This window comes from Echinops telfairi, unplaced genomic scaffold, assembly GCF_000313985.2.
Source record: "Echinops telfairi isolate 266 unplaced genomic scaffold, ASM31398v2 ScPeMD7_53;HRSCAF=182, whole genome shotgun sequence".
Taxonomy (NCBI): Eukaryota; Metazoa; Chordata; class Mammalia; order Afrosoricida; family Tenrecidae; genus Echinops; species Echinops telfairi.
The window spans coordinates 19,301,810-19,309,271 of NW_022103951.1; the positions used below are offsets into that span (position 1 = coordinate 19,301,810).

At 56.3% G+C, this 7,462-nt stretch overlaps 1 protein-coding gene across 2 annotated transcripts in view; it reads right to left on the reverse strand.

Moving 5' to 3' along the window:
- The window catches only part of TBL1X (transducin beta like 1 X-linked), a 76,718-nt gene that overhangs the window by 42,209 nt on the left and 27,047 nt on the right, over positions 1–7,462 (reverse strand). For both annotated transcript variants that reach the window (XM_045290780.1, XM_004717771.2), the window contains exon 2: positions 3,375–3,455. The gene's annotated coding sequence lies outside the window, so the exon portion shown is untranslated. The remainder of the gene's footprint in view (positions 1–3,374; positions 3,456–7,462) is intronic.

Sequence of the window (7,462 nt, forward strand, 5' to 3'; positions counted from 1 at the left end):
GTCAATTCCAACTCACAAGCCTCCTATTATTGGGAGCCAACAGCCTCTGCTTTCTCCAGCAGAGCAGCTGGTGGGCTTGAAATCGCGGACCTTGCGGTGAGCACAGGTGCAGGGGTGCTTCAGCTCCAATGCAGACATGCACTGAACCAGCATGAGAGGACCAAAGATCGTGTTTTGTACCTGCACAGCTGCTGGCCCAACGAAACCCGGCTGACCAGGCTAGGGCCAGCACCTGGGCTGGGGTTGGTCCTGCGGTGGGGCAGGGCTACGTTTGTACCACCTGCCTCAGGGGGACTGTTGAGCTCTGAGCTGCTGCAGGATTAGCACCTTCAGGGCTAGAGAGGAGTCCACTGCCCGAAGCCGGTCCAGAGAAGGAGCACGGCCTGCAGGTGCTGGAGAGCGCTGCCGAACCCCCACCCATTGTGGATGTGGTGTGTGTGTTGTGGGCGGCGCCACGGGAGAGCCACGGAGCCTGCCTGGAGAGCAGAGTTCCAGGTGCAGAGTGGAAGGGAGGGAGAAAGGCGCTAAGTCAATTGATCGATCACGCAGCAGGTCACCAGGGTCATTCCTCGGCGGGGGCCACACAGAGCTCCTGTCCGCAGTGGATGGTCTGCAGTGGACAGATGGCCTTCATTGTATGGTCTGCATGGATGGACGGTCCAAAGTGGACAGCCCTCAGTGGACGGTCCTCAGTAGACAATCCTCAGTGGATGGACAGCCCTAGGTGGATAGTCCTCAGTGAATGGATGGTCCACAGTTGTTAGTCCTCAGTGGATGGATGGTCCACAGTTGTTAGTCCTCAGTGGATGGATGGCCCTCAATGGACGGCCCTCAGTGGATGGACGGCCTTCAGTGGATGGTCCTCAGTGGATGGACAGCCCTAGGTGGATGGTCCTCAGTGGATGGACGACCCTCCATGGATGGTCCTCAGTGGATGGATGGCCCTCCGTGGACGGTCCTCAGTAGACGGCCCTCAGTGGATAGATAGTCCTCAGTGGACGGTCCTCAGTGGATGGTCCTCAGAGGAGGGCCCTCAGTGGACAGCCCTCAGCACCCGTGACCCCCCATATCCACTGGCAGACATGCACGGAGTCTGGAATGCCTCAGTGGGCGTGTGTGTAAAACCGCACAACACATCTGCCAACGACAGTTCTCATGAGTACGCATCAGGACACCGGTGACAGCCACCAAGCAGCCCCACCGTCACCCAGTCCCTCCCTCTGCAGACTGTCTCCCAGCAGGCACAGAAACTCAGCGCTCCCACCCAGGTACCGCTGCCCCTCCCGCCAGCACCCTGACCAGCACACTGCAGCCTGTGCACATTAGCTGCCCTCGCCGACGTGGGGCCCATGCAGCTCCAGGGTCTCCTACTGCACCCCACTCTCGCAGAACGGGCCCTGACTCACAGCAGCATGGAATGCAGACCAATCGGCCGGCACCGCCCTCACACCATGGGCATCCTTTGAGCCCGCGGTGGTGGTGGCCAAAAATAACCACTGGGCCATGTATGGAGGGAAGGGACATTCTGGTGCACAGCAGAATAGGACCTTGTGTGAATTCCAGGCGAGGGGAGCAAAATCTGGAGAGACATCCACTAGAGTGATCAGTACGGTGGCAGAGTGTTCACATGTGGGGCTGTGATCTGCAAGGTTCACGGGTCAGAACCACACGCCGCTCCTCTCCATGGGAGAGAGCTGAGACTTGCCAGTCCCGTAAAGCGTGAGGGGCTGAGAAACCCACAGGGAACAGATACCCTCTCTGACAGGGCTGCTGTGAGGGGGCACCAACTTGGTGCCAGCGAGCTTGGCTTGGCTTGGTTTGGAGGGGCAAGCAGGGGTGGTGGGAAATGGGGAGCTAACACCAATGCGCAAGAGAAAGAAGGGAATGTTCTGGAACATGACTGCACGAGGACCCTGCACGACAGGTGAAAGACATGCTGACAACACGATTCAGGAAAAGGAGAGAAACCATTGACAGATCTGGAATTCTGTGTGCTTTTCTTGTTTTTTTGTTGTTGTTTTTTTTTGGTTTTGTTTTGCTTTGCTATTTCTCTCTCCCCCTCCCTCTTTTTTTTTTATAAAAAGCAGCCCTCAGAAATACGCATACGTGCCACACCCGACACAAACAAGAGGCAGTCTCAAATCAACCTCACACACACTGAGGGCTTCTACAGCCCTGGGGGCATAATGGCTACATATTCGGCTGCCAACTACAGCGTCAGCAGTTCAAAACCGCTAGCCACTCTGAGGGAGAAAGACAAGACTTTCTACTCCTGCTTAGCGAGTTACTCATGTCTGAGACCCACGGGGGCGTTCTACCCTGTCCTACAGCACTGGCAGTGAGAGACAAGCCCTGAAGAAAGGTGACGTCACTTCCAGGCAGTTAGCAGGGAGGGAGCAAAAAGGAAACACTGAGCTGCCTGGCTCAGTGGGGACCCCAAGGCTGTCAGCCAAACTGACTGAGCTTCCCAAGCAGGTGCTGGGGCCTGTCTCCCAAGGCACCTCGGGGAGGCTGGAACCTGCAACCATTCAAGCAGGTCGCCACCGGCGGTCGGTTCACCTGTGCTTGCCTTCGTGTGAGAGACAAGCAAATCTTTTCTTGTTTCCTGACCTCCCAGTGTCACTCCTGGAAACCCAGATGGGGAACCCATTTCTTCCTCTCTCTGTCCTGTGATCAGGCCACCAAAGCCCAGCCCAGGCCCGCTCGGCCACCGCTGGCTCACAGAGCCTGCCCCGAGGAACTCCCACAGCAGGAACATATGCAGCAAGCCTCCCATCCCCACGCACCCCCATCATGCGCATGACCTCCACAGCTCTGGACTGCACCTCCATCCCGACAACACCCGGAACATTCCAGCCAGCTCACACGTCAGCCACAGGGCAGCCCTTCAAGTCCCAAATCCCTTCTCAGAACACATAAGACAATGGGACCCCACAGCAGATAAAAAATACCACAGCACAACTAGACCACAACCACCACCAACACAACTGCAGGGCTCCATCCCCCTGGACAGGATGGCCCTCAGATTGCTGGCTGGTGGGTTTTTACAATACATCCCTTTTCTGAGCAAAGGAGAGTGCTTGGGTTTCCTAGTGAGCAAGGGCGGGGAAATTGACTTATGCCTGCAGCTGGGCATCTGAACGCCGCCTCCCCTTGCTTCAGGGAGTGTACCCGCAGCTCCCAGGGTGCAGGGAGAGCCGGCGCAGATGGACATGTGTGTCTCCCTGCACGCGCCTCGTGTCCTCCTCACCACAGCCATGTCCACGCAGCCAAGGCAGCTGCCGCCGTGCTCATGATCCAAGCACAGAGAAGAGGGGCGGCCACCAGGCCACTCCCTACTCAGTAACAAACCCACGTGTTACGACATCACTTACTCAGAACAAAGTGCGCAGCGTCTAGCCCACGTAATTTCCAGCGCTGACGTTGAGGCCTGTGGAGCTGCCCCTGTCAGTTACCTGTGAATGAAGGAGACCCAGAGTAAGGCAAAAGCATCAATCGGAGCATGCCCAGCAGCTGAGTCCCCGCCCTCCAGAGGGAACCAAAAGCATCAACGGGAACATCCTGCAGTGGGCATGCACCCCACCCCCAACAGTGAGGCAAAAGCATCAACAGGAATACGTCCTACAGCCCAGTCAGAGCTCAAGGGCTAACTTGAGCCTCCATTACCAGGCAGTCAGGCTGGCGGCTATCTGTGGTGAAGGCCACCCTTCAGTGCCCTGCGAAGCACACAGAGACTATGACCCAAACCCGTCCCAAATTTCTCAGCACCCCGTGAATGGACCATGACCCCACACAGACCCAGGGGTGTTCAACAGCTAGAAAAACTACAGGGGGTCAAGGGGCAACAATGACCAGTCAACAGCACAGTCAGTCCTTCAAGAGAGAAACAGGAGGCTCTCCGCCCCATAGACAGTCTCTCGAAAACTCACAGGGGCAGTTCTACCCTGTCCTATAAGGTCACCGTGATGGGCATATGGCAGGGAGTGAGTGAGTGAGTGAGTGAGTGAGTGAGTGAGTGAGTGCACGCTAATTACAATGATCTTTGAATCACACAGTTGCAGGGGTACATGCCACAGGCACGCACACTCACATGTGCACATACAGTCACAAGCTGGTTCTATCATCTCTGATTTTGTCAGTTTCTGGTGCCTTAGCTACTACCCTGTGGTACGTAGCAGCTGTGCCCTACATCTCAGACTCCTTTGAGAATGTGGTAATGATTAAGGAAGGAAAGAAATAAAGATGTGTCCGCTCTGTTGAGAATGCCGCTGCAACTCATTAGGCTGCCAGTCAGCAGAGAAAGAGTTTGGCAAACAGTGCTGTTGTTGGTATTTCTTCCCACGCTCTAAGAAATATCACAGCAGAGACACACGCAACCACATAACACATCACCCTCTGGTCAGAACTCACAGTCCACATCCGATCAGAGCTCACAGTCCATGTCCAATCAGAACTTATAGTCCATGTCTGATCAGAGCTCACAGTTCATGTCCAATCAGAATTCACGGTCCTCATCTGATTAGAGCTCACGGTCCACATCACTGAGGCTTCCTTCTGTACGGCGGGGGTGGGAGGAGGCCCGTGACATGCAGGGTGACATTGTGCCCGGTGAGGAGGGAATCTGTACCCCACGGGAGGAGTTTGGCTTGACTGGTGTCCCTAGGAGCACAGTGGTTAAGTGCTCAGTGATATGGGGCAGGTTGGTTCATGGCCACCCAGTGACTCCATTGAAGAACGACTTGATGATCTGCTCATGTACACAGGAGACCCTAGGAACGTGTCATCCCTCCCCGTCACCCCGTGCCCACTCCCCTCAGGAGCTCAGTGACCCTATAATGCAGGCTACAACTGCCCCTGTGGGAATCTAAGAATGCAACTCTTTACAGGAACACACAGCTTCCTCTTCCTCCCTTGGAGCGGCTGCTGGGTTTGAACCTCTGACGTCAGGGTGAGGTGGAGTCCTGGTTAGGTAGAGACACAGCGAGTCTGGAGGGGGTGGGGAGGTCTCAGTGGCCCTCCCACATGTACTCAGACGCCTTCCAAATCCCAAATCGAGGAACCTGGGTGAGGGAGCACCCTACAGAAGCAAGCAGAAACCCCTCTCCTGCCTCCCTCCCTCTCTCTATGCAGCTTCCAAGGTCAAGCAGGCTGGGGAGCCATGCATCGGGGGAAACCCAACACACAACCCCCACCCACCCACCCCACCCGCTGGTGCAGGGGCCTCATCAGCCTCTGACCCCACAGCCTGTGGGTGCACACACCTGGTGGGTACAAAAAGAACCGAGCAAAATCGTGGGATTAAGAAAAAGTGGAACCCTGGCCGCCTCTGTTCTCCTAATTAATTATGAAACGCTCTTTCTGGACCGGAGTTTGTTTCATGGGCTGTGAAATGAGGGTATTGAATTATGTATGGGTCTGAGCCACATCCAAATAATAAATAAATAAATACACAAGTAACGCCAGCGGAGCCAGGTTCCTCAATGCAATCCCCAGGCCAATGCTGCCCAAGGAGGGGATGAGGACCAGGGATGCATGCACGGACAGGGAGACCTGTAGCCACTGGGCTCTGTAATAGTCGGAGGTGGCAATGGGGATGCACACACACACACACACACACACACACACACACACGTGCACGCGCATGCCGCGCAGGACCTGAGGGAGGCACTAAGGCACCCAGTGAGCAAGATGTGGAAGCCACCCTGGAGCCTGGGCACCACAGCAAGCCATGAAGGGAGGATGGGGTCGGAGCCAGGAGCTAAGTTGCTGCTGGCGGCAAGAGCAAGGGCCCTGGTCCATGTGGGAGCTCCACACCCACATGCTACGAGGCGCACTCTCGGGGTGCAACAGCTGTGACCACCCGTGCTGGTCCCTCCCCACCCTGCCCCGATTCCCACAGCAGGGGCAAATTTGCACCTCACCCCTCCACTCCCCTAGGAAGGGGCCCTGGCCAGGGCTGACTTATGAAGGTGGCTGTCCCCATGGAGGCCGGGGGTGCGGTTGGTATCCAAGAAGTAAAGGTGAGGGGTGCTGTGAAATGGCCTGAGATACACTGCAAAGCGCCTCTGTCCCCACCCCAGCAGAGATCACCGGGCCCCAGACACGCCCCCTGTGCTGCAGCTGAGCCACGCAGGTGTGCGTAAGTGACTACTATCATTACTTAGGGACTTGCGTTGGACCAGGCTGGGTTGTTTCTAAGATGTATGACTGCATCTTGATACAGAGCTCTTACACACGAGTATCTCTGGATTTGTCTCTGTAGGCAACCTGGGTTCACACAGGTAGAGAAGCTTGGCCTCCCGTGCTTGAGACGTCAGCAGGGACCAGGACACGGAGAAGGACATCATGCTTGATGGGGGGGTGGGGGGAGGCAATGAAACAAAGGCAGAGCCTGGACAAGATGGACGGACACCGTGGCTGCAACCATGGGCTCAGGGACAGGAACAACGGCGAGGACGGTGCAGGACCGGCAGGTTTCGGTCCCATGCACACGGGGTAGCAATGGGTTGGAACCTACTTGACAGCCTCTGGCAGACAACATGCCCAATGCCCAAGTGGCATCAGTAATTAAGTGCTCAACCACTAGCCTGAGAGGTGGGTAACCTGAACCCAGAGAGCCTTGGAAAGACAAGACAAGGCTGGTGTCTACTTCCAAGAGGCCAGAGCCCTGAGGCCCCAGGCCCTGGAGCGGAGCCCCTCTGCACACATTACATCGCCCTGACTGGCACACACTCAAGAACAAGTAACTACCCCCTGACCACCCCCGAAGTCCCCACCCCGCTTCCTGAAGAGGAAATTACTCTGGACTCTTTCTTCAGTGCTCGCTTGTGACCGGTCCTCTGCTCCAGCAATGGCCAGAGCTCGGGAACTGTCTGCTTATAAAACATGCCCCCATGAAGCTATTTCAGAGAGTACTTCACGAACTTGCGTCAAATGAACGTCACATCAAAAGCCAACCTGAAGGACAGCCGGACACACGCCACCACCACCACCCACCCCACCCCACCCCACCCTCAAGGGACCGCACAAGAAAGGCTGGGTGGTCACTTCCTAAAGATGAGCCCAGAAAGCATGGCCCAGGGCACAGTCCTGCTATTCCACATGGGGCCGCTGTGAGCCAGGACCGGGTGACAGGTGGCAGTTGGGGTCTGGTTTTGAGGCTCGCACACCTTATTTCAACAGGGGAGTTGGCTCAGCCAGGAGAGCAGTTCACTATGGCAACGGAGATGCCTCGTCACACAACTGCTGGGGTTTCCTGGAATTGTCTGCAGTTGTCTGGGGGGTTCCTGGAGTTTTCGGCAGTTGTCTGGGGTTTCCTGCAGTTGTCTGGGGGTTCCTGGAGTTGTCTGCAGTTGTCTGGGGTTTCCTGGAGTTGTCTGCAGTTGTCTGGGGTTTCCTGGAGTTGTCTGCAGTTGTCTGGGGGTTCCTGGAGTTGTCTGCAGTTGTCTGGGGGTTCCTGGAG